General features: G+C 47.1%; 1 protein-coding gene across 2 annotated transcripts in view; it reads left to right on the plus strand.

Moving 5' to 3' along the window:
- The first annotated feature begins 564 nt into the window (after positions 1–564).
- Positions 565–27,594, plus strand: part of RTL9 (retrotransposon Gag like 9) — a 48,766-nt gene continuing 21,736 nt past the window's right edge. Inside the window, exons 1-2 of one of the 2 annotated variants that reach the window (XM_072743862.1) lie at positions 565–690; positions 12,553–12,686. The gene's annotated coding sequence lies outside the window, so the exon portion shown is untranslated. The remainder of the gene's footprint in view (positions 691–12,552; positions 12,687–27,594) is intronic. The other variant, XM_026014922.2, reaches the window with a different exon arrangement.

The following is a 27,594-nucleotide window of genomic DNA, read 5'->3' on the forward strand; positions in this document are numbered from 1 at the left end:
CTGTGTAGTGCCACACACATAGTAGGTGCTCAGTAAATAATGACTGATTGATGAATGATTGGAGGTCCCTGTCAATGACTCCTGCATTGTTCAAGACCCTTTCTTAATGTGAAGCAAACAGATGAGAACATTCAAGATGTCTGTTCCCTCAATCTAGCTGCTTGCACTGAGATGACTTTTTAATATTGTTTCTTCCCAGAAGCTGAAGGCTCTCCTTGGCACCTGGATGATTGATTGTGTTTTCTCCCTCTTCTCCAAAAGCTCTGACATTGCTTGAGGTGATTAAACATGGAGCCCACTTTACTGGACACCTTTTCAGACAATTCTTGAATTTTCTAAGCAAGTGGGTGCTGTATTTAAATATAGTTCCTAGCTAATTCTGCTTCCCCATCCTTATCTGGTCCATGATTGCCTCTCCTATTTGTATTGTGGAATGAGACAGGGTAGGAAAAATAAAAACACATTCTGGTCAGCCCCACAAAAACTTCTAATTTGGTTCTAGAAGATAAAGTGGAAACATGCAGGATGAGACAAGTCAAGTTCACAGAAGCCAATTTTTGGAGCATATCACATGATTCCCAGAATAGCAACAATAACTATCCTTTTCTGGGGGATTACTATGTACCAGGCCCGCTGCTATGCATCTTGTAGACATTCATTTCATTTCATCCTTAGAAGGACGCTATGTAGGTAGGTACTGTTCTTATTATTAATAGTATCTTCCAAGTGAGCAAACTGCAGAGCAGGGGGTCAAAGTGAAAACTCTGTAAGTCCCTCAGTAGGATGAGGTATAGACCCTGGATTGAAGTCCAGGGCTGTCTGATTTCAGAGCACATACTCTGGGCTACAGTGCTGGACATGACACTGAGCTGGCTTCTTAAATGGTTTGGGGCTATCTGTGTGATGCTGAGCAAGAAAGTGGTTTAAAGGCTGATAGAAGATAGCCTTGAGGCTGACACTCATTGTCTTCCTATTTGCGCTAGAGAATTCTTTCATTTTTCAATATCGTAAGGGAATCTAGCTGCAGGCAAAAGTCCACAGGGATCTGGTGAGACCCTACCTCCAACCTGGCTGTATCGGGACCTGGTCTGCTGTTTATCAGCAGTCCAGGGCTGACATAGAGGATGGGCTGGGGGCTGGGGTGCAGAGAGGAAGGCATGGTATCTGTAAGTAGTGGCACCCTGGGGAGGGGGTAGGAGACTTGGCTGCTGAAGCTGATCTCAGTGGGGGCGCCCAAAGAGAGTGGCAGCAACAGGTTGCAATCTAGACAAGTAGCTGGCTTTGGTAGAAACAGCAGTCCTACACAGCCTAGCTAGCTGAGGTGATCAAAAAGAGGTGGGGCTTCTGAGTCCCTGCAGGGCCCTGGTAGCAAGAATAGGACTAGATTCCTCAATTCTTCCGGGGCAGGAGTGAAGGGGATGAACTAGACAAAGCCCCTATTTTACTGGAACCCAAAGACTAGATCAGTGGCTCGCAACTGAGGCAATACTGCCCCCTAGGGGACTTTTGGAAAATTCGTGAGGTCATTCAGTGGACTCGAAACGGGATGCTATGCTGGATGTCCTGCCATGCCAGGACCCTCTTGCAAAATAAAGAATAGTCTAGCATCATGCATGATTAATACTACAAATATTTTACGCAGAGGAACAAGGGGTTTTTATTCCTCCCAGCATCCCACAGTTGCAATCAAACTATTGTGTAAAGAGATGGAAAATCGCCTTTTTTTTCCAGAGGTTTAACCAGAGTTGTTATCCATTTCAGAAAATCACATTGATAATTGTGATGCTGCTTTTGGAATTAGAGACACCAGTGCAATAGTCCTTGATTGGTTTGTAGCTATTGCATTTTTGGGGATTCTATATGAAAGCACAAGCCTCTGCCTCCTTCGTCTTTCAGTGGAAGCCCTCTGTGAGCATTTACATATTTAAATACACATTAGTTTACTATGGATTACTTTCATTTCCTCTTGATGTGGCAGAACATTTATTGATCTTTTTGAATTTATGTGTGTAGACAGATTACAGCATTTATGAATTTCATTTCAGGGTAGTAGAGGGGTAAAACAAAAAAAGATGTAAGAAAGAGGTGTTGCTTCTGATAAAGTTGAAAATGATCGTGCTAGCTTGTTGGCTTCCTAAGGGCCAGGACCATGTCTGTTTTGCTTCCATTTGGCTTAATTAATCCAGAGCCAGGTCAGAGTAGGAGCTTAGTAAATAACAGGCGAATGGAGAATGAATAATGAACGTGGACTGAAGCAGAGACTAGAGAGCCAGGGAACTAGGTCAGCAGAGTGGGGGGATGAAGTGGGCAGGAGATGGGGGCTGTTGCTTGCCAAAAGAGGGCAGGATTCCAGCTATGAGAAGAGTGCCTCGTGCTTCTCACAGGCTTCTCATTTCAAGTCACGCTTTGGCCCGAGGACTATCAGATGGTCCCAGGGGTAGAGAGAGATGTGCTTACACTCTCACCCCCAGGAGCCATTAGACCCCACCAACTAAAGGGAAATCTATCTTCCAGTGGTTCCCTGCCTCTCTGCATTCTGTTCCCCAGGCTGAGGCAGAGGTGATCCCGGGGAAAATGAGCCTCCTGTATGGTCCTTACCATAAGTCAATGTCTTGTATATCCTCAGTGGGGACTTAGGCTGTCCTGGCTTTCAGGCAGATCCAATCTCCCATTTTCCTGCTGTTGCTGCTGTTGCATTTCACTCTCTTGACCCCCATCCCCATCAGTAATGTGTGAACCCCTTCTTTCTGGGTCCTGTCCTCAAAGGTGACTGTTCACTCTCTGATAGATGAATGGCTACAGCTTTCAGGGCTTCTGATGAGATAATGGGCTCCCTTTGAGGGTGTGTGTTGGGGGGGCAAGGGCAGGTGAAGGGAAGCAGCTCTCTTAGAGATAAAACAGAGAAGTGGAAAGGGAGGATCAAGCCACCTATTGCCAGAGGCCTAGTGGAAGTGACCCTGAGGTCACCTGGCTCACTGCACAATGGAAACACAGTGGGGGGTTTTTGTTGAGATTCAGATATGGTGGCTCCTGGGTTTCAGATAGTCTGATTCAGTGAGTCTAGCTTGGGGCCTGAAATCTGCATCCTGATAAGCACCACTGGTAGTCTTGACAAGGAGCCTGGTTGGAGAATCCACTTACACTGACCTTTGCGTTTTACTGGAAGTCAGCTGAGTCCCAGAGAGGGTCAGCAACTTGCCCCAGGGCGCACAGCAAGTCAGGGCAGAGTGGAAACATCTGATGCTGTGACGACGGGTTAGCAAGATCCTGGGCATGGAAAGAAAGACTTGAAATCACACTGCAGACACCAGCTTCCCCCTCTGCCTGTAGGTAGGGGAGAGAGAATATGCTAAAAAGCTCTGTCACCCTATTCCAAACCATAAATTTATGGCAGGGTTTAGGAGAGAAGCAACAACAACAACAACAACAAAAACACACCGAAGGTAACAGGACAAGAACTCACCAACACCTTCAGCTGTGTCGGTCCATGGAAAGCCCAGTGAAATAATGGAGGCAATTATCCACCTGTTTTTTTTTTTCCAAACATTTTGACCTAAGATTTCCTGGTAACTGACAGAAAATATCACCCTTGAAAAACTGTCACTTCGAGTCACCTGAATGACTTGGACTCCCACTTCACCATTCTTTTTTTTTCCTGGAGATACCCCCCTGCTTGCCTGTCTCTTGGGGGGAAGGTGGAAATGTAGCAGGAGAAGGGCAAGCCTGGATAGGAAAGCCACCAAATGAAACAGAATGTGAGGGACGCCTCTGTGGCTCAGTGGTTGAGTATCTGCCTTTGACTCAGGTTGTGATCCTGGGGTCCTAGGATTGAGTCCCTCATCAGGCTCCCCACACGGAGCCTGCTTCTCTCTCTGCCTGTGTCTCTGCCCCTCTCTGTGTGTCTCTCATGAATAAATTAATAAAATCTTAAAGAAAGAAAGAAAGAAGAAAGAAAGAAAGAAAGAAAGAAAGAAAGAAAGAAAGAAAGAAAGAAGGAAAGGGAATGTGAAGCCAAGCTGCATTGCAGGTGGTCCTTGCAAGAGAACCTGATGGATTCTAGGTCTGTTCTGCCTGGAGCCCCAGAACTCATCATATCACTTTGGTATAATTTGAGGCAGCCCCCTTGGAAGGCTCCCGGGACAGCACTTGCTCCATTAGTAACTGAACGAACACAACGCCAGAGTTCTTTATTTAGGAGGGACACTTCCTATTTTGGTTCTGAAATGGTGAATCTGTCTGGCCTCTGCCCCCAGCCCTCTGCTGCCAAAGCTGCCCCAATGCAAGGTATCTCAGCAGAGATCAGCAGGTATTTGCCTATTTATAAGTAGCAGAGCTGCTACGGAGTCACTGCACTGTTGTCCGGGAACGAGAGGTCAAGGGGCTTATCGGAAAGGGGAATTGTCGTGGTGCAGACGGTAAATATTGGCATGGGTTGGGGAAGGTAGTTCAAGAACACCAGGGGATAGAGCAGGGCAAGCTCAGTTGCGTATTGTTGCCATGAAAGTCAGCACCCCTAGGACCTTCCCTTTCTGCCCAGCTCTGCCACCACCGATTTGTTACATGACCCTAAGAAAGGCTCTTCCTGTCTGTGTGCCTCACTTTATCATCTCTGGGGACATGGACGCACAGCTTAATACATGGTGCCATTGATTGTGACAACTGCCTTGCCATCAGGAAAAAACATAAAGCTGAATCTTTATCTCACTCCTTATTCCAAAATATATTCCACCTTAGTTCAAGGATTAGATTTTAAATACATTTTTTAAAGATTTATTTATTTATTCTCGAGAGACAGAGAGAGAGAGAGAGAGAGGCAGAGACACAGGCAGAGGGAGAAGCAGGCTCCCTCCAGGAAGCTAGATTCGGGACTCGATCCTGGACCCCAGGATCACACCCTGAGCCCAAGGCAGATTCTCAACCAGTGAACCACCCAGGTGCCACCAAGGGTTAGATTTTAAGCAGAGAGACCCTGGAAAGGTTGGAAGAACGCACAGTAGAGTATTTTTTAACTCCTGAGGTAGGAAATCTTTGCAAGGCAAGAAGAAACCCTAGCAGCTATAAGGAAAAACAATGACAGATTTGACTATGCAAAAATTGAACAATTTCAGCTCCGCGAAAGATATCTCATGCAAAGCCGAAAGACAAAGGGCAAACCAGGATAAAGTCACACAGAGAAGGAAGACATAGGGTGATTATTCATAACAGTTTAAGAGCTCCATTATAGGAAGTGCATTATTTTCCTTATAGCACTCACCCTGATCTACAATTACATTATTTAGGTATTTGCCAATTACCTGTTTCCTTGACTTACATGTGAGCTTCACGAAAGCCGGGGCTCTGCTTACTTGCCACCATCTTCCTAGAGCTAGGGCAATGTGTGGCACACAGTAGGTGTTTGGTAAATACTTGCTGGGGGAACCTAAGTGAGCATGAGCTTCTATAGATCGGCAAGGACATGATGAACAATCTGCTAGTAAAATGGTCAAAGACTAAGGAATAGGCAAGCCAGGGGAGATACAAAGGACTTCTGCCGTAAAAAATTGTTCACAAACTCAGTAATAAATAAGCAATAATAATGCAAATCAAAACAGCATTTAGATCATTGAAATGTCATGGCTCACCTTGTGGGGTGGCAGACTTTCAAAGGTTGCTAAGACCCCATATCTGTGAGGATATGGTGAAGGAGGCACACACATTCGCTCTTGGAGCATGTCTAACTGAGCACAGCTTCTCGAGAGTGGCTTGCAATAATCATTTGACCCAGTAAGGTCTTCTTTGAGGGGTTGCATCCATTTGAAATGGTCTATGTCTTGAATGTTCCCTTAGATGTAGTTCATAAGGAGCAAAAAGTTGGAATAAGCTAAAGCACCTCTAAATACAGGCACACTAAGTTTCTTCACAATGCTTGTGATTAAGAATGTGAGTTCTGTGCTCAGACTGGCTAAGTTCGAGTTCTTGCTGTTGCCTTTGTGAGCTGTGGGGCCTTGGACTAGTTTCTAACCTCAGCGTGTCTCGATTCTCTCATCTGTAAAATGGGAACAATACCAACTCCTTTTTCAGAAAGTTGTGAGGAATCCAGAAGCTAATCCAAATGAAATACTTAGCACCCAGCACAGAGCATGCAGTAAGTGCCCCTACTATGTACTCTGATGATGACAATAGCAATCAAGCGACAGATTAGGACCAGTTAGATCTTTATATGCTAATATGCAATGATATTTCCAATATAGTATTTTTTTTTAAATTTTTATTTATTTATGATAGTCACAGAGAGAGAGAGAGAGAGGCAGAGACATAGGCAGAGGGAGAAGCAGGCTCCATGCACCGGGAGCCTGATGTGGGATTCGATCCCGGGTCTCCAGGATCGCGCCCTGGGCCAAAGGCAAGCGCCAAACCACTGTGCCACCCAGGGATCCCTCCAATATAGTATTGTGACAAAAGCAAGCTGCAGAAGAATTGGTAGAAGAGGATCTGATTTTTTAAGGATATTATATGTTATACATAAGAAAAAAATCTGGAAGAATAGACAGACTGTCAACAGTGGTTACCTCTGGGGAACAGTATGGGGGAGGCAGATTTTCACTTCAGTAATGATTAGAATTGTTTGAAACAAGCATGTGTTACTTTTATAATAAACAAAAGACGTAAAGGGAAAAAGCTCCATTTAGAAGTCTGAGGACAGTTAATCCCACCAAGCCTCACATCCCCCCAGTCATTGGCTACAGCCCAACGGTGAGTCTCCCTGCCCGTCATCTGTCTTCTATACCATTCCCATTCTGCTCTTTGCTCACATTCCCCGCTACCCCTGACTCATCTGTTTCCCTCCTGCTGCCCTCTCCTATTCTTCTTTGCACCGTCTGGAATAAACCCCCCCTTGTCTTCCCGCCTCGTCTCACGGGAAACAATCCCCAGAACACTGTTCCCCACCTTTGCGCCTGCAAGTGCTGAAACCTGTCTCTGTGGAGAGGCTCACGGCTTTGCCTGCTGCGCCCTCTTGTGGACACTGCTCATACCACAGGCACCCTAGGGCTCGGAGGTGGGGTCTGTGCTCCAGCTTCTCCTTGCTTCCAGACCGGTTACTTCTCCGCCTTCGGCCAAGAAATCCTCCTTTTCATGTCATCTGGCTACAGCACCCTCTTCTCTCCTCTCCTCATCGACCCTTCTTTTTAACCATCCCCTCCTTGCCAAACCACCCCCACTCATCCACTCAACGAAGAGTTCGACATCTGGCTCACTGTCTTCTTCTCCACCCCAAGTCCTGGCATCATTCTGGGTGAGTTCAACATCCATGGTCCATGTGCAGGACACATCCCCGTTCTAGTCGTACCATACTTCATCACCAGTCAGACCTGCTCCATCTCAGCACCCCTGCCATCCACATCCCATTCACTGACCCCCAAAGCTCATCGGTTTTATGCCCAAGAAGATCTCTGGGCTCCTGAGCCCCCTTCCTTCCCCCACCCAGTCAGCTCCTTTCACCTTTCTCCCTTCCCTGTCCATCCTTGAAACTGATGACGATGATGATGATGATAAAATAATAATGAATATGTATGTGCCAGCCACATCTTACATCATCATTTCAGTGATCTTGTGTAATTCTCACAGTAACTTTAAGACAGGTACTGTTGTCTTTTTTTTTTTTTTAATTGTTTTACCAAGTTGACTGGGGCTCAGATAGGTTGAGTGACTTACTCGAAGTCCCACAGCTAGTACTGGACAGAGATGAGATAGGAAGCCAGATGAGATAGGAAGCCTGTTTGCCCAGCTCCCAGAATATAGACCTCAGGATCCTGCCTATATCCTGAACTCCCTTGCCCCATGTCTTTCTGACACATCCACTAGGCAAAAACCCAAGCTCGGATAAATTTAACTGACAGTCTCCTCCTCTGTGCTTACACCCAGATGGAGGAACACTGCTGGAGAAAATCCCATCACTTTGTTGATTAGTCCCACTCGAAAGTCATAGTTTCCAACCTCAGCTGGGTCCTCGACTCAGCTAAACAATCCTTCTAAGTAACTGTCCTGACAACGGCACTTTCAAACTTTCTCCACTGCCCTATGGAGTCAGACTGTCTGGGTTAGAATCCTGCCTCGGCCACTTCCATGCTCCATACCGTGCGTGCCTTTAAGGAAGGGTGAGGTGGAAGAGAAGGGAATGAGGGGGGAAGGGGAAGGAACATGTGCTGAGTGGCTTCCAGGCAGCAACCCCTATGCCAGGCGCTTTGCATGCAATATCTCATCTAACCCTCCTCTCCATGGTCCCACCAGGGAGATGCTCTGGTGATTTTTGCTTTACAGAGGAGAGGAGACTAAGGCACAAAGAGGTTGAGTCACCCACTAAGGTGACCCAATGTGTAAGTGGCGAAGCCATCTCATTCATTTTGACCCTCCTTAATCTTGAGTGATTGCTGTGAGCCTGCAGGTCCCCCTGTTACCTAGCTCATGTCCTGTTACCTAGCTTGGGTCCTCTCATCTAGCCTCCATTCTGTTGCTGGGGCAATCTGCTTAAAATGTACATCTGACTGTGCTACTGCCCTGCTTCAAATCTCTCTCTCAGAATGAAACTGAGACTTACACCCCTTTCCTGCCCACCTGCAGTCCTCCTTTCCTCTGTGCTCTCATTGATTGCATGTATGCATTGACCCTAGTATGCTGGAATTTCCTGCTAACTTGTCTGTTTCACCATAAACTAACTCACTAAAGTGGGAGCTGCTTGAGGGCGGGGACAGCGACTTAGTCATCCCCATCCTCATGCTCCCCAGGGCTACGCACCAGAGCCTGGTTAAATCCGTGTTTGTCAAATGACTGAATGAATGAATGGAGTGAATGAGGGAGGAAAGAGCCCTCACTTGGAAGGTGTAGTGACATGAGCTGTATGGTATCTGGTTCTTGGCTGAAGCTGCTACAGTTTTTCCCTATGACTACAGTGCTGTACAAATATGTCTGCACGTGGAGAAATCCTGGAAGAGAACTTTCCACGCAAAATTAAGAGTTGTGTTAAAGTGGTGAGTTGATGGATGCTTTTTTCCCCTTGTTTTCAAAATGTTCTTTGGTGCTGCTTTCAGAGTGTTTTGGCAATGTAGCAGACATTGTAGAAATAGAATCTGGGGCTCCCATGGAGAAATCGAGAACCAATGTCTATTGGTGCCCAGTATATCCTGCTGGGTTCTGGTGCTGTGGGGAGGATGGTGGGTAGAGGCAACTCATTCTGACTCAGGTTCACATGGCCAGGAGTCTTGCCAATTTGGTTGGATTTGCTGGAATAAAATGAGGACTTTCAAGAATTTTCCAAGCTCCTGGGTTGAGATATTTTTTTTTCTCCCAAAGCTGGGCAGCAAACAAAGATGGCTTTTGTTTGCAAGTAAAATACTCATTCCTTCGATTTTGTCCTACAAAGTGCCTTCTGCAGCTTTGGGGGGGGGGCGGTCAGAACTGCTGACTGGGGCAACTGATTGCCCATGCTTGCATGGTTGATAAATGACCAAAAATGTTTCCCTTTTTCTGGCTCTCGGATACAATGTTTAAGAATTTCATTGGCAAAAGTATGAAATTGTTCCTTTACTGCAATAGGATTTCTAAAACTACATGTCGTGTGTTAACCCAGAAGAGGCAAAAAAAAAAAAAAAAATAGGAAGCAGCACTCTCCAAGGTTCAGATGATGAGTCCTTTGTCTTTGTTGGGTGCTAACTCACTTGGTGGCCGCAGGCACTATGTTCACAACCTGGGAGCTATCTCATTTAAAACTTGCCACAAGCTTCAGAGGTAGGACTGGTGCTGTCCCCACATTAGAGATGGTAAGACTGAGGTTCAGAGAGACTCAGCTCTGAAATCATGTGACCGGGGTAGGAAGCAGAGTTCAGCCGGCACCCCAGGCAAGCTCTAACCATTTGGCAACACTGCCCCCAGGCTGGTCTTGCCAACCCGGGGCAGAGGTAAAATTCATTCTTATTTAACCAACAGTCAGTAGAGTATTTACCGGGCACCAGGCACATGGTACCTTTACCAACACTACTAGCTCATTAAACTCTCATAGACAACCCTGCAAGCAGGTAACTGTTGTTGGCACTTTGCATCAGATGAGAAAACAGAGGCACAGGGAGGTGATGTCACTTGCCGGGAGTCAGGCAGACTAGTAAGGGACAGAGCCAGAGTTACAGTCCAGGCAGCCGGGTCCTGGTGTCTGGCTCTTAGCCTCGACCCTGTGCTAGACAGCATACTACTCCTGAGGCCCTGTCTGTCCAGCTCTGGTTCCGACACACTCAAGACAAGGGTCCCTTTTTATAGTCTTACAACCGATTTGTCCCTTTACCACCTCTGCAAGAGAAGGGAGCTTTCTCCTGACACCTGTATTTATTGCCCTTTTGGGGAGTTTCGGGGAGGGGTGGGTTTCCTCATTAGCCAGCCCTGGCTGGGTGAAGGGCTTTTGGCATGTCACTTCGGGAATCAAACCCACCTCTCTGCATTCAACGCAGACATCAGCATAACACCCTCCAAAGGCAGTGTTCTCAGTCACCAGGAGCAGACAGAGGGCTCTGCCCTACCTTCCCTTCCCAGCTGGTCTCACCTCCCCTATCCCCACCCCTTCCTATCTCTCCTCACCACCCAGCTTCATTCCCCAGAACCACTAAGACAATACCCGCCCCCCAGCTCCAAGGGAGGGGGAGTCAGAAGGGGGCAGCAGCAGGCCCAACCCACCAGCTTGAAAGCTTCGTTTGACAGGGGGAGAGGCACATCTGGTTTGGGTTTTCAATTCAATTCAACAATGATTTATTGTGGGCCTGCCAGCTGCAGAGGTTCTGGGCTAGGCCAGGCAGGGAGAGATGCAGAGATAAGTAAAGTATCGTCCGTGCCCTGAGAGGAGTTTTATAGGTTGTTGGGGTGTGTAGACCCGAAGGAGCAGTGTTGATGCAACGAGCCCAGTGCGTGCTTGCTTGGTTTACCTTGCCCACCTTACATCTTTGGGACCCTCCCAAACAGGTTCAGTGATGGGGGTGGGGAAGCTACAATGACTTCATCTCACACATGAGGAAGCTGGGCCTCCCAGAGGAAGTGACTGACCCAAGGGCATGCCGTTAGGAAGCGACAGAACTGTGCCCAGAACCTAGAAGCGTCTGGGTCCCAAGCCCACATTCTTAGTCATTTACTTCACCCTGCTTCCCAGAGATGATGAAGAGGATGATGATAAGTAGCACTTACTGAGCTCCTTAGGCCAAGTCTTGTGCCGGGTGGGAGGCAGGTAGCATCATGCTGTTGGCACCATCCCATATCCCATGGAGGTGGGTTGTTATCCCCTTTTTCAGAAGAGAAAACTGAGGTTGCTTAGAGAAGAAATGGGGTTGGGATCTGAACTGAGGTGTTTCCAGCCCACTGGCCCCGGATCCTGAAAGGGACAGACACAGGGACCCATGAAGGGTTGGAGAGGAGGCAATGAATTGTGCCCAGGATGGAGCCGGGCCACGGCAGAGATGGCATTTGGATTTGACCTTGAAGAGGTTTTGGAACGTAGAACTGGGAGAGAGGACCTGCCAGTCAGAAGGGCTAATTATAGGCAAAGAGCCACATTGTGGGGGCATTTTGATGGAGAAGCCTGCAGGTCCATCCTGTCCGTGGGCAGGTATCCTCTCACCACCTCCCCATCCCCACGGCCCCCAAGGGTGTAGGGGAGCAAAGGTGATGGTGAGGAAACCAGATACCCCTGAGGGTGTTCTGCAGTTTCATCATGTTGAAGTTCTTGTTTTCCAGTGAAGAGCAGGTACTCTACCCAAAAGGCTTTTCAAATGCTACTCTGGCGCAGCTCCCACAACTCCTGAGGAGAAGCCCGGTGGGGTTCTCACTGCATGCGGAGGGCTGTGCCCAGAGCGGCCGGGAATGCAAGCCTGTGTGCTGAGGACCCCCGTGTGGTTGGGGAGATGAGATACACACAGGCAGTTTGCTATCAGGGCCAAATGAGTTTTCCCAAGGGTCAGATTTCCAGGAACACGAAGATGGGGAGGAAGGGGAGGGGGAGGTGTTGGGAGGCACTGCTGAGGGATGCTTCACCAGGAGAGTGGCTTTGGGCTTTGAGGGCTATTTCAATAGGCGTGGATGAAGAGGAGGGCTCGCAAACTTAGGACCAGGTAGAGCTACTAGCGTGGCCGGCTGGGGCACCAGGCTCTGCAGAGACTCCCCTTCCCACTCGAAGCTCTACTGCCCCCATCCATGTCTTGACCTCTGGGAGCTTATCAGGGAAGATGAGCATGTATGGGGTCAGAGGCAGCCTGTGGGTGCAGGGAAACTGGGCCGGGTACCCGACATTCCTGATCCTCCAATTTTCTACACTTAGCCTCAATTCCTGGCAGCTCCCCCAGCTGCTGAATTGTATGTGTATGTGTGAGCGGTATTTTAAATTAAGCAGTGAGTGCTTTCAGCTCATCATAAACATGCTAAAAAGCTTCAGCCACGGCCTGAGCCCACCCCCGCCCCTTACACTCAGGCGGCAGCTGGGGCCACTCGACCCCACACTCTAATGTGCGTTGCCTATGACTCACCAATGAAAAAGACTGTACATTTCAGTCTTCCTGGGTAGCTGATTCCTAGTTGTGGTGGGAAATCTCAGTCCGAATTGGAAGGCGGATGACTTCAGCCCCACCCTACTGACTGGGAATTCTGCAACAGATGGAGCACCTACTATGTGCAAGGCATTGTGGGTAAGTCCATTAAGCAATCCGGTCTTTCCGTTCTTCATCTTCAAAATGCATAGAATAATCCTGCTTGCTTTTCCTCCCTGCCGGGGCTGTATGTCCCAGCCAAGCTGTTCTTTTGATTTCTGGAGCATTTGCAGAGTCTTTTCCTGCCCCAGGGCCTTTGCACATGCATTTCCTTCTGCCTGGACTACCTTTGCTCTTGCTTTTGACCTGCAAGGCTTCTTGACCTTTCAGTCTCAATTTAAAATGTTACCTCCTGAGATAAGACTTCTCTGACCACCTTAGTTCCCTTCTGACTCTCCCTGATATTCCTTTTATTGGTGACCCTTCCTTAATTGCACTTGCCTCTTGGTAATTTTGGTTGTTTATATTTGTCTGTTTATAGTCTGTCTTGCCTATTGGAATGTAAACTCCAAGAAGACAGGGACCTTGTCTTTATTGCTCAGCAATGTATCCCTTTCACCTGGAGGGCTGCTTGACACATAGTAGGCTGACAGAAACAAAACCATCTGGGAAATATTTTCTCCCTGAGGTTTTTGCCAGACATATGGTTGCTGAGGGAAAAATCATGACAGAACTGTGTCATTCCAAAAAAAAAATCAGGCTAAAGGGAGGAATTTGTTGAGAGCAGTTCTGTTTTAGAAACCAGTCCTTAGAGTCCCATCACCAAACAGAGAGTCTTACAAAAATCAAACAAAAGGAACAGAGAGCATAAAAAGCTTTTTGCTGGGTGCTTACTAGGTGCCAAGGACGGTTCTAAGTGTTCTACACAGTTTATCTCATTTAATTCTCGTGATAACCCAAAGACATGGGTTCTATTATTAGCCCCATTTTACAGATGAGGGAATTGAGGCCCCGAGATGTGAGGTCACATGCCCAAGGTCACACAGCCAGTGAGAGGCAGGACCAAGAGTTGAATGAGAGGCAGCCTGAGTCTGAGCTGGTGCACTAAGTCACCCATGCCCTCTGAGACCCTTTTGATAACCTACAGTCCCTAATATACCTCTCCTGAAGCACTAATCACACTGCAGTGCACAGGCTTGTTTATTTATCTCCCCTTCTCACTAGACTGTGAGCTTCTCAAATGCAAGAACTGGGTCTTTTTCATTTTTGCTTCCCCTGTGCCTGGCTGAGCACTTATTCCAGAATAGGTACCGATCAATATTTGTCCGTGAATGAATAAAGGAGAGAGTGAGGGAGGGAATCCATGTTCCTTTATTTTCAGGCTTCTGGGCTCATGTTTATTTCCCTGGTTTATGTTAAAACACAGCAGTGGAGATGAGGATATTCTGGAGCAAGAGGTCCGTCTTACCATAGGCTACAGGGAGGACCAGCTCTGGGAAAACCAGGGCAGTGTGTATAGAGCAAGGCACTTGATTCAAAAGGTTTCATTTTTGTCGTCAATGTAAAAAAAAGTAGCTGGACCTGTTTAGGACTTAAACAAACTTTCAGTGTTCAAATCCCATCTCAAATCCTTTGCAGAAGGAGGCAGGGTGTGGGGGAGGAGGGGAGTAGTTATAAATAAACAAATACCCACAAACAGGCTGGTTTTTTAAACAGAATTTGCTTCAATCAGCACTGCACCACATTTTCCCAACTGGCCTCCGTCATGAGAACAAGTGGGAACTTTCATACTGAATGGCTTTATTTTTTTCCGGCCAGATGAATGGCAGGAGTTTTGGCTAGGGAGGCAGGTTTCAAATCCTCGGCGCACAGTTTGCTGCCCTACTGTGCCCCATCTATCACACACACAGTGCCCTGCACAACATACCCAGTCATCACATCTGCTGCTTTAGCCCTCCAAAATAATTGGGTCATTGTTTTATTACACCAGTGAGAGAGCTGCAAGCCTGTTAGGATTATGTCATTGACATTGGCGTGAAAAGGCAATCATGATATGCTGGTCATTTCACACAGCTGGGAATGCAACTGTGTTGTCATTGTTTGAGGTTCTTATCCGACCCCTTGGACTTCGTTTCACAGCCCAATCAGTGTAAATGGATGGCTCTGACGTATGTCATATTTAAAATGTTTTCCAGCCCTTCAAAGGACCAAGCAGGACCTAACTCTTTCCGTGTACTTGGACTGTTCTGCTTGTAGGCACAGTGGTCTGAAGGTGAGAGAGGCCTGCTTTCCATGAGTGTGGGAGTTGTACACTCTAGTGGTAGGATGCCGTAATACAGTGGCATTTGTTTGCTAACTGCTAATCAGAGCCAAGGACAGTTTTGGCTCAAGAACAAACAAGGGCTAATGTCATCTATGAGGGAAGACTATTTAGACATTTATGATTCAGAATTCTGTTGCGACTTCCATTGTGTGTTTCAGTAGGACCTGTTTTTTTTATTGAAGCTATCAGTATGCTTAAGCGTGGGTCCCTGCTAATGAAATTCAAGCATATTTGCATCTATCAACAGGTATTAATGATGGCAGAACATCTTATTTCCAAACACAGAAATGATTAGCATTGATTATGGCAGTATAAACAGAGCATGAAGTTTTCTATTGCAACTCCTCGATCCTCTTTTCCTACCAGAATGCTAGCTGGGGTTTAATGGCATGTGGCCATTAATATATTCATTGGAGAAAGCTAGTACAGACACCTGTCTATCCCTCTTTTTTTTAAAAAAAATATTTTATTTATTTATTTTGTGTGTGTGAGAGAGAGAGCAGGGAGCAGGCCAAGGGAGAGAGAGAGAGAGAATCCCAAGCGGACTCCATGCCAATGATACGGGACTCGATCCCACGATCCTGAGACCATGATCTGAGCTAAAATCAGGAGTTGGATGCTCAACTGACTGAGCCATCCAAGTGCCCCTAGCCCTCTTTTTAAAAAATATTTAAAAAATTTTTTTAAGTAATCTATACACCCAATGTGGGGCTCAAACTCACAACCCGAGATTAAGAGTCACACATTCCACTGACTGAGCCAGCCAGGCGCCCCTCTTCTGATCCCAGTCCCCGTCAAACCAGCCCTTAACAGCCAGCTCGAGGTGTGACAGGCAGAGCCAACCCAAAAAGAGAGTCAGCTAAAGAGATGGAGTGCTTAGATGCAAATCTCCCAATCCCTACCACCATGACTACAAAGAGCTCAGGTTCCTGAATGTTTCTTGGCAACGGATACCAAGTAAGTCCCTTGCCTTCTGGACACTTTGGTATATGTGCTCTTCCTTGTTCCTGCTTTTGATCCATCTTTCCCTTAGAGATGCAGTTTCCCTTCTGTAAAATGGGGCTCTTGCTGGGACTAAACGAGAGACCATATCCCAACCTGGCATGGTGCCTGGCAGACAGCAAGTGCTCAACAAATGTTTGTCAGCTTCTTTACCCATCCAACTTTTTTCTGTTTCTGCTCTCTACACATCCAACAATGGCCCTGGACCAGGACTTGTTCTGTCCTGGTCTTACTGGCAAGCCAGATCACCTGCCGCTCCGATGAGCTTGGCTCCCTTCTCTGGCAGCCTTCTGTTGTCATTACCTGTTGACATGCGGCATTCGCTATAACTGAGGGTGGACCTCTGCTGGTTGCTGACATTAACCTATTGAATTCTGGCAGGAAGAATGAGTTTGCAGACAGGAATTTGCATGTCTGGGCCAGATACAAGACCAGGAGGAAAAGCCATATTTACCTGCCCTTCCCAATTGTGAGCAAATCACCCATGTTCTGGTTAGAACCAGATGTTTCACACCCATGGCTGTGATGTCACATATCACACAGTGGCTTACAAGGAACACAGAGAAGTTTTCACATCAGAAACATAACCTGCATGTCACTTCTCAAATTTCGGAAGAGCAGCTACCATACTATACGATACGATACGATACAATACGATACCATACCATACCATACCATACCATACCATACCATACCATACCATACCATACCATACCTTTTCCCTTGAAAATGACCGCTTTGTTGAGCATCTTATAGGGACTTTATTTTGGAAGCCCCTGGGAGTACTTATAAGCTTTTTCCAAGGGGGTCTCTGCCTGCTATAATTTGCAGGGAGGTAAATTATTGGAGAAGATAAGAGATCTTCCCCAGACTCCCCTGCTCTTTGAAAATGCTCTTCAGTTGCCTTGGCGAACAGCCAATCCAAACAGTAAAAAAAGTTAGAGAATGCAGGAAGCCTGAATGCTATTCTCTGTGCATGTCTAAACAAGAATGGAGATGGTTGGGGCAGTGGGGGGACTCCAGAAAGGGGGAGAAGGCCGCTTTTGTATCCTAGGCAGGGAGCTGATCCTACCCCATCATGTTTGGTCTCCCGTCTACTCCTAAAGAGGAGAGGGGACAAATGGTGACATTGTGACACCAGATTCCTCCACTAGGGTCAACTGCACACCTTGAGAGGTTCTCCAGTGTGGCAGGCCACACCGGGGCCAAGAGTGAAAGGTCAGCCCGGTAAGGTCACCTCCATGATGAGTTTGCAATTACTTTGACTCAGGTTTTCTCTTTGGGCTTCTTTATTACTGGCACAGCTGTTCTGACCCAGTTGGGAGGTGGTGACATGATCCACTACACTGTATGTGTTAGAGTCATCCTTTTCAACCCTTAGTGAGAGGGTTAAAAAGTCACAGACCCCGAAGGACTCTGAGCTCTGGCTACTAGGTGGGTACTCTGTGAAACAGTGGCTTCTTTCTCCGCATCCGCGAGGAATGCTTTGCTCTGTGGCATTCATATTTCCTATCTCGGAAATAAAATGTCCTGCCATCATTAATACCTGTTGATAAATGCAAATATGCTTGATTTTCATTAGCAGAGACACAGCATTTGACGTCAGCTGTGACATGGTCAGAGACAGGTGGTTGAGCATTCAACCAGCTAGCTCTTATTAGGAGTTATCGCCTCCTTTTCTGGACCTGTGAGGTATGCTTTGCAGACCATATCTCACATCATCCTTGGCACAAAGCTGTGAGGCAGGTACCATCATTATCTTAATTGTACTTGATGAGGAGACTGGGACTCAAGGAGCATAAGGTATGATCACACAATGGACACATGGGCAGCTGGGAGTCACACCCGGGCTGACATAAGTCATCTGCACCATACTTACCCCACATTGCATATTTCTGGCCCCACAGAGCCCTTTAGAACAAAGGTAATCCTTAGAGAAGTCTTCTTCCTGCTTTGCAGTTTGCTACTAGTTATTATTACTACTGCTGTTTGTTACTATGGTTACTGATGCTGCTGTGATTATTATTAATACTGTCGCTGTTTATCTAGCCCCACATTTTCTCCAGCACTGGTAGGTGCTTTACACCCAGCCACCAAGTATAGAGTTCAAACCTACACCTAGAGGAGTCTGATGCTCCTATTCCACTGTCCTGTGCGGCATGCAGTGCAACACGGGAGGTGTGAGGCATGCGTGATTCACGTAGGTTATTGATGGTGGCTCAGCTCCCAGCACCCACTCAATGTTTATTGAGCACATATTAGATGAATGACCCATAGCTCCTCCCCTGAAGTAGCTCGTCAGAATTTCCAGGTGGACAGATAATGGAAAGCATACCTTTCAACGTCTCAGATTTACTTGGTGTAAAAACCAAGCATGACCTGGAATGAATCTAGCAGACTTTGTCTGAACAGGGGTCTGTGAAGGGTTTCAAAGAGGCAGGCTTTTTTTAGTTCTGAGAATAAGGTGCGAAAAGACTTGCCACTACTGTAGCTGGCTACAGGAAAGTGCTCAATAAATGGGGGCTGCAGGACGCCTGGGTGGCTCAGCAGTTGAGCATCTGCCTTCGGCTCAGGGCATGAACCTGGGATCCTGCGATCAAGTCCTGCATCAGGCTCCTTTCGGGGAGCCTGCTTCTCCTTCTGCCTATGTCTCTGCCAGTCTCTCTGTGTTTCTATGAATAAATAGAATCTTTAAAAAATATAAAAAACAAATGAAGGCTGCGACTCCTATTTTGGGGTCTCAGATGTAGAAACAGAGGCTCAGAGAGGGGAAGGGGGCAACTGTTATTCTCACTTTCCCTTTCTGACAGCCAAGGCTCAGAGATGTTAGTAGTATGCCCTAGGTCACACAGCTTTTTGGTGGCCAGCTGTCTGTATGCCCAGAACCGTCTCATAGCCACTAAGTGGTATGGCCTCCCTTAGCTTCTGACTGAACTCCCAAGTCAAGTGTTGTCTATTTGGTTGCCTGAAAAATTAAAATCAAAATCAAGGACAATCTTGTTCCATGGAGCCAAGAGGATAAACGTTAGAAATAGCAACTAGTGCATAGAAATGTTGCCAGGAAGAGCTATACGAAAGTGCAGGAAGATACCCGAGGAAGCTCCCAATGACAGGGTGCTGGGTCATGGGTAACTGGATCCCTGCCAGCCCTCACCTTCCTCTGTATCTTTCCTCTCCACAACGTCTCAGGCTTCTTTCAGAGCACAGCCCACCTAGAGACAGCCAGGGTCACCATGGGAGGGCACCAGGCCAGGACCGGCAGGCCTAGGGCAGTAGGGCTCTGGGCTGGGAACCATAAATAACCATTTTAATGAAAAGCAGCTTTGGCCAACAGCCTTGCCATTACTTGAGAGATGCTGTACCTCTTCTACGGACCTAGTTACTCGACAAAGGCCTAGGCTCATACCTCCAACACGATGATAATTATGATAATTATAGTTGCCCTTTAGTGAGCACTTACTAGGGGGCCAGGCCCTGTGCTGAACACCTACGTCCATTCACTCAATTGCCCCCTCGCGCAGCCCTCTGAGAGCGAGAGCTATTGTTTCTCCCACTTTGCACAGGAAGCCATCAGGCTCCAAGAGGCTAAGTAACGTGCCCAAGTTCATCCAGCTGGTTGGAACTGGAATTTGAAGCCTGAAGCATCTGGTTCCCAGGCCAGAGCTCTTAATTCCCGTATTTAATGAATGTCTGTTGAAGGAATAAACAGATGAATGAATGGACAAATGTATTAATTCATTTCACTTGACTTTAACAAACATTTATTGAGTGCTCTGTATGTGTCAGCCCCTGTGCTAGGCATCGAGGATTCAAATGTTAAACATTTAAACACAGGCACACCCCCTACGTGGTTGCTGCCCATGAGTTCACAAAAGCACTCTCTAATGTGGCATGATTTCTTCTGGGGAAAAGTGATTTGAGTTTTTTTGAACAGCGGGTTTTAATGACGCTATTAAATTGAACCCAAAGTGTGGGGGGGCACGGTTTGTGCACCGGTGAACCAAGACTTTCAAATGAGAATGTGCCTTTGATTAATCATTGATTCAGGCAGGGAACGGTTACTACCAGGAATGGAGCTGCGACTCCTTATCACTTTAGCTAACTGTTTTTCCATCTATCATGTCTGTCTCCTGTCGAACCCTCCCACGGTACCAAAGTTATCTGTACTCTAATGGACAATTATCCCATCTATCATCCTGCTGGTCCTGCTGATTGCTGGCAGCCTACTTGCCCACGGAGGAGACTTCCATGTAGTCACGACTGATGATGCGCTGGGAAATTGCTCATCTATACACATTTTAAATCCATGCAGAATGAATGTCTTTGCAGGTCCCCTTTTTAGTTGCATTTGTTTTCCTGGTTATAGAAGAGCGGGTTGTACATTCTTCACCTGCACCTGAAACATGGCCTCTGAATATTTCACAAACCCTCCAGGCAGCAGCCCTCCAAATGTTACAACGACAAATGAATGAAATAAACCCACCTGGGGTAAGAGCAGAAGTGCTGGCCCTGGACCTGGGGCTCAGGTGGCTGGTCATCACATTAGGGTGATCCCCATCTGCCTTTTCCCTTCCAGGTATTTTGAAGAGAATCCCATGTAGATTAGGGTAGAGGTGAGGACCCATGGTGCTGAAAGGAGAGGTTGAATGGACAATGGGATATTACTGTTGAACTCCTCGAGGCTACAGCTATGAGATTTGAGGACAGGGATGCCGTCCTCCCCCACTTCCCACCCCAAGTCTGGTAACATGTTTAACTTTCGATTATGGTAACCAGCATGGCCAGCTCAGTCAGAATCACCAGTTCCCTCGGGCGAAAACCGGAGAGTTGTCCTTCCCACCTTATTTCTCACCTTTGCATTCAGTTAGTCACTAAGTCCTGTGAAATCCTCCTAACCATTCCTCAAATTTGAGCTATTTTCTCCAGCTCTTCTGCTATTTCTTTGGTTCAGGACTCTCACTGTCTTCTCTTGACGTGACTCCTTCAATAACTTCCTGTTTGTTTGCTTAAACCTTTCATCCCCCGCTTCTGTGACCATTCTCCCCAAAGTGGCCTGAGTGATCTTTTAAAGATGCAAATCAAATAATTTTCACACACACACACACACACACACACAGACACACACACACACACACTCCCTTAAGTATAACCAGCTTCACAGGAGAGACTAGAGGCTCTCAAAGTGTGGTCCTGGGGCTTGGCGGCAACAGCATCTCTGAGAATGCGTTAGAGTAGGTAGTTCCCACCATTTGCTTCAACGTGGATGGAACTGGAGGGTATTATGCTGAGTGCAGTAAGTCAATCGGAGAAGGACAAACAGTGTATGTTCTCATTCATTTGGGGAATATAAATAATAGTGAAAGGGAATATAAAGGAAGGGAGAAGAAATGTGTGGGAAATATCAGGAAGGGAGACAGAACATAAAGACTCCTAACTCTGGGAAACGAACTAGGGGTGGTGGAAGGGGAGGAGGGTGGGGGGTGGGGGGGAATGGGTGACGGGCACTGAGGGGGACACTTGACAGGATGAGCACTGGGTGTTATTCTGTATGTTGGTAAATTGAACACCAATAAAAATTAATTTATTAAAAAAAAGAGTAGGTAGTTGTTAGAGACCTACTGAGTCAGAAACTCTGAGAGTGCTCCCCCAGTTTGTGTTTAACAAGGCTTCCAGGTGATTCTAATAGCACTCAAATGTGAGAACTCCCACCCTAAAGTCATGGTCTAGAGTAAGCTGGAGGAGCTTTTAAAAAATTTCAGTGCCTCAAAAAAAATCCCAGTGCCTCCCCCACAGAGTTATTAAATCTGAATCCTTGGGTGTGGGATCTAGTCATCAATGTTTCTTAAATCTCCCCCAAGTGATGCAATGTGTAGTCGAGGCTGAGAACTACTGCTCTATAGGATGAAGTCCCGATTCTTCAGCTTGGCACTTGTAACCTCTTTACTCCCATCTTCCCCTGCTCCTAGAGAAGGTGCTCAGGCTGTAAGGGAATCAGAGGGCATCATTTACAACTCTCTGAGACCAGAGACAGTCTCTTACCTCTGTGCGTTTGCACCATCTCTCTCATTAGCTGGTCCTCCCCTCTCTCCCTCTCTTCACTTAGCTGATGTCTTCTCTTCGACTACACATAGTTCAGAAGACACCTGTGGGGAAGCGACTTCCCTGACCTTTCCAATCTGGGTTAGATGACTCTTCTCCATACTCCCACAGCATCTATGGCATAGCACCTGCCACACCATCTTGTTATCCTCTGTTCAGTTGTCTGCCTCTGCACCCTTAATGTAATCTGATTCTAGCCCAAAGCATGTGGGGCTGTCACGGTCTGTTTACTTAACTGCCTCCATCACTGTGAGCAGCTTGAGGTCAGGGGTGGAGTCTTGGGCATCCCTCAATCTCAGCCCCTAGCACAATGCTCAGCACGTGTCCGATCCTCAGTTAAAAACCTGTAGAATGGACAACTAAATTATGTGAAGACTCTTTTCTTCTCCATGTCTTCTGCCACTATTCCTGTCTAGGCTCCCCATTGCTTTATTGCAATAGTCTCCTAATTAAGCCCCACCTCTTCTTTCTCTGATCCCCCTGTATTGCATCCACCATGTGGTTTCCTAAAAACCACATTCACTATGTCCCTCCCGTACTCAAACACATTCAGTGATTCCTCACTGTCTGCAAAACAAAGATCATTCAAGGTCCTTCCCAAGAGTGCCTCGCCCCTGCTTTTCCAGCTATCACCCACCCACCCCACCCCACCCCCTGCTCCTTGATACAGGACTGGTTACAACATTTTCAGGCCCTGGTGCAAAGTGGAAATGTGAAGCCCTGTGTTCAAAAGTTATTAAGACTTTCAAAACAGTGACAGCAGCGCATTAGCATGGGACCCTTGCGAGTGCCAGGTCTTGTGTGTTGGCACAGGCCTGTCCCTGCATGCATCCAGCATGCTAGCCAAATGAACTCACTGTTCCCTGAACTGCTCTATAGGATCATTTTCTCCATGATGTTGGTCAGAATAAATAGTGCCCCGTCTCCTCTGCCTTCCTCACCAAATCAAAGCTCCTTTTCCCACAGATACACTTCTCTGTCCTTCAAGGACCTGTTGTCCCTGTCTCGCCTCCTGTCATTCCAGACCACAGCACTTTCTGCCACACAGACTAATTTCAGGGGCTATTTTTATATGTGCAGAGCCATGGCTCACTATTGGATTTTAATCTACCTGAGGCCAGGGACTCGACTGTGTTCATCTTTGTTGTTTGTATGGACCTAGTGCAGCAAGGCTGCCAAAAGGATACTAGACACTAAAAACCTGACTCGAATCCCTCGTTATTAGCTGTGTAACATAGAAAGGGTCACTTTGTTCTGCCAGTGTCTTGTTCTTTGTTTATGTTTTCAAAGTATTTTGCTTTTTTTAAAAAATACTTCCAAACTTAAAAAAAAGTTCTATCACAAAACTGCAATATCTGAATCTGTGAGGATCTAATACTGCTTTGGTTGTTTCTGGCTTCATTGTGTGCTTTGTAATTTTGGATTATGAGTTCATGTTTGGCCACACTTTATCCATGGTAATCCGATTAAAACTGATGGATGGTGTGTTCCTTTAGGGAGGATTTGTTTGCTTCTTCCAGATGCTCCAGGCCACTATTTAGTCTCACAGGTAGGAGCCATGTGTTATTTACCTATATAAACTGGGCTTAGGGACGCCTGGGTGGCTCAGTGGTTGATCATCTGCCTTTAGCTCAGGTCGTGATTCCGGGGTCCTGGGATTGAGTTCTGCATCAGGCTCCCTGCAGGGAGCCTGCTTCTTCCTCTGCCTATGTCTCTGCCTTTCTCTCAGTGTCTCTCATGAATAAATAAATAAAATCCTTAAAAATATAAACTGGTCTTAGCTCAGGGACTTGTAGATGCTCAACATATATTTATTGATTAAATGGATGAGTGAATAAGACATCCATGAGCTTCCTTTGGAAGCCCAATAAGAATCGTGACCTCTGGAGGTAACAAAGGATAGTAGGTAAATGCTAACATTTCTTGAGTTCTTTTTTTTTTTTTAAGATTTTATTTGTTCATTTGAGAGAGAGAAAGAGCATGATGGGGGAGGCACAGAGAGAGAGGGAGAAGCATACTCCTGGCTAAGCAGAGAGCCTGATGAGGGGCTCGATCCCAGGACCTTGAGATCATGACCTGAGCTGAAGGCAGACGCTACACTGACTAAGCGTCATTGAGTTCTTATAAGGTGCCAGGTATTGGTCTAACTGTGCCATGTGTATTAGCTCATTTTATTCTCTCTACAACTCTGTAGAGAGGTGCTGTTATTGTCCTCATTCTACAGAAGAGGCACCGGGCTCAGAGGGGCTGAGTAACTTGGCCAAGTTCACATAGCTAAGGAATGATGGAACTCAGCTATGAACCCAGGTACCCTAGAGATATATCCACCACCATCCTATATCGGAGAAGAGCACAACAGTAGTGATAGTAGCAGTAGGGCAAAAAGATTTACTGCCAAAGGGACTGCAAGAACCACACGACGCATGCTTGAGACTTGGCATGGTCCTGGATTGTCATTTAACCCTTGCATATGGTTTTTCTCCCCTCAACTAGAACAAGGGCTGTCTGAAGGCAGAATCCATGGATTATGGCTCTTTGATGTGCTTAATATACCTGTGCTGACTGAACAAATGAATGTTTTGAAATTATACATGTGTGCCTTAAATAAATTACTTCATGTCTTGTGTGTCAGTCTGGAATCGGTGATAGAGCTTTTACTTTGCTTTAAAATCTGAAAATGCCTAGATGTGGCTATACTACAGTGGTATAATGACACCTTGCATTTGTCGTGGTGTATGGCACTCAGGACCGCTGGGAATGAAGGAAGAAATTTGGATCCTGCCTTCACAGGCCCCAAGGCTGTTAGGAACCAAAGGCCACTGTGTTTGTAACCCATTCCTTTGGCTGTTGTCCAAATGCAGGAGGGCTTATAGGAAAGGGGGGCTTTATTTGCTCTTATCCTTGCCAAGACGAGGAAAGAATTCTAGTGTGGACTCTCGGTAAACATTCTAGGTCTTCCCTGAAGTGCTCCTCTGATGGAATGAAATCCCCAGTTTCCACTAATCTTGGTTCAATATTTATCTGGTGGGGGGTGGGGGTGAGGTGGGGTGGCAGGGTTATGGTGGGCTTGGGGACAGGGTTCCAGAATGAAGAGGAATGGTAACCAGGATCTTAAAAGCCCAGATTGGGCAGTTAGCTGCCTGAGTTCCCAAGTTTGCTTTCCCTATGGGTGGGAGGTGACTATTATAAGGGTGAAGGGAAGTACTTGGCTATCCTAGCATGAAGACAGGCCCTAGGATTGGGAGTCTGCCCCATGACTGTGCTAACGTGCACATTGTCCCTAGCCTGCTAGGGGGCATACAGCAAGTCCTCCCCCCCTCCTCCCATGGCCCCTCAGCAGACTGGGACTCGCACACAGTTAGAAACCTCCCCTGGGATGTCATTGCTGACAAATTGAATATGGGTCATGTTGGGTTTGAGGAGTGTGAGGGATATTCGGGCAGCTGGCGAGGTCTGGGCTGGAAAGAGCAATACAAAGATCAGGAGCATATAGGGGAGAGTTGAAACTGTCCAGGGGGAGTATCTGGAAATCAAAGCAGGGGAAAGGGCTTGCAGGGTTCTTGTGGTCTGTGAGGTAGGAACAGGGCTTGGGAGGAGTACGGGTTTGAGGAGGGTTCATGTATTCATCCATCCCTCCATTCAGCATTTCTTGAGCTTTTTTCCAGATACAGAGTTTGAAGAGGAAGCAGAGGATTGAAGAAGGAGAAGGGTTAAGAGGGGATCCCTGGATAGATTCAGATGAAGGAAGGAGGGAGGAGCTGAGTGCCTGGGCTCTCTCTTGCCAGGAGAGCACATCTGTTAACACAAAGCTGCATCTGTATCCCAGCCAGCTCCCCACCCCTGGCCCCCCTAGCCCACTTCACCCCCTCCTTCCCACCCACCCCCACAAGACAGGGAGCCACATGGTGGCTTCATACACCTACATGCCTCTACCCTCCGCCCCCCCATGTTCTCTTTCTAGGTGGTGAGGGTGGCGCCAGTGAAACCCCTTCTTAGAGCTCAGGCAATCCCCAGGGGTGGGTGCTGGGGATGGGGGTAGGGGTTGGTGGAGAGTTTCAAGAAAAAGAGCTGGAGAAGGAGCTGTTGTCTGTAATTAGCTCCAGCTGCTGTGGCGTGGCTGCATCAGGGGCCGTCAGGAGTGTGAATGCGCGCGTGTGAACCTGTGTGCGTGGCGCCTCATCGTTATCACTCTATTTTTCAAAGTATTGTGCGCTGGCTTAAGCCATGCTGCTCTGCAATCTCTCCTGTCCCTGAGGAACTCGAAGGACAGAGTGTTCCGCAGGCAGCACCAGCTTGAATCACTAATGCTGCTAAGCGGGAGGACAACAAATATAGGCCCCCATATGTCCTGGATACGCAAGCCCCTGCTCTCTTCCTCCATCCCCACTTCCTAAATGTTTTCTACTGAGTGAAGTCCTGGCACTTGAAATTAGCAACACCGCACTTCTGCACAACCTTCTGGCAAAGAGCTTTCACAGCTGTCATGCCATGCACCCTCAGACAGCCCCGAGGGGCAGCGTTTTATAGGTGAGGACCCTGGGGCGCAGGCAAGCAGGGCGATCAGCATGGGGTCATCAGGCTGGTAGGTGGCAGAGCTGCATCTAGAATGTAGGCTGTCAGCCTCTGGGCCTGGTACCCCATCCCCAGCAGGGTGCTGCCAGAAGGGCTTCTACTCCTTGGCTCTGGCTGCTGCTCTCTCTGTGCGCTTGAGAACCTGCCAGCCGTGACTCAAAGACCTGCCTCAGCGATTGATGAAAACTAGGACCTCTTCAGCTGAGCCCAGCCTAAGAGCTAATTGAGAGCCTAATACACGTGCCTCCTATCATGCCAGCGCTTATGTGGGCCTCAAACAGGGTACAGCATGGCCCCTGTCCTCAAAGAAAGTGACAACTTCTGTATTCACCTCTCTCCTACTGCAGCCCTGGGGGAGGGTGATGGGTAGTGAGGGCTAATGATAAAGGTTGGAAAGATGGGGAAAGAAAGGAAAACCAGAGTCCCCATTAAGTGTCAGGTACAGGGTGGAGTACATAGGTTATAATATATGTCATCTGTATGATGTTTGTAGTACATATGGATACACACATACACACAATCAATCTATCAGTTTCCATGGATTAACTCATCGGTTTAGCTGATTCATCCACGCAGAGTTTAGGATGGTGTATAGCCCCCTAGAGAGCACTGAATGAATACTAATCATTCTTCCTTCCTATCATCAACATCTTCCTTGTCATTATCTGCAAAAATATTAAATACATGATCTCATGTAATCCTTCCAACTCTAGGAAGTAGCAGCTATTATTCTCATCTGCAGCTTACAAATGAGGAAACCAGCCGCTTAGCATATGCAAGCCTGGGGAACACTGAGAATCCAAAAGGGAACCCAATATGGTCCCAGGCAGCCTTTGGGGATATTTCCATATAATAGGAGAGACAAAGACACACAGTACTCGTAGTCCAATAGGTGCCGTAGCTGAGAAACATAGCATGGGGGCACCAATGGTGAATGACCCAGTATCTGGGGAAGTTGGGGAAGCATCACAGATGAAGGACGTTAGAGCTGGATCCAGGGGGATGGAGGGTTTTTCCAGGAGGAGCAGTGGAGGTGGAGAAAAACATTCCGGGCAGAGGGAACAGTATTTG

Source organism: Vulpes vulpes, chromosome X (assembly GCF_048418805.1).
Source record: "Vulpes vulpes isolate BD-2025 chromosome X, VulVul3, whole genome shotgun sequence".
NCBI lineage: Eukaryota > Metazoa > Chordata > Mammalia > Carnivora > Canidae > Vulpes > Vulpes vulpes.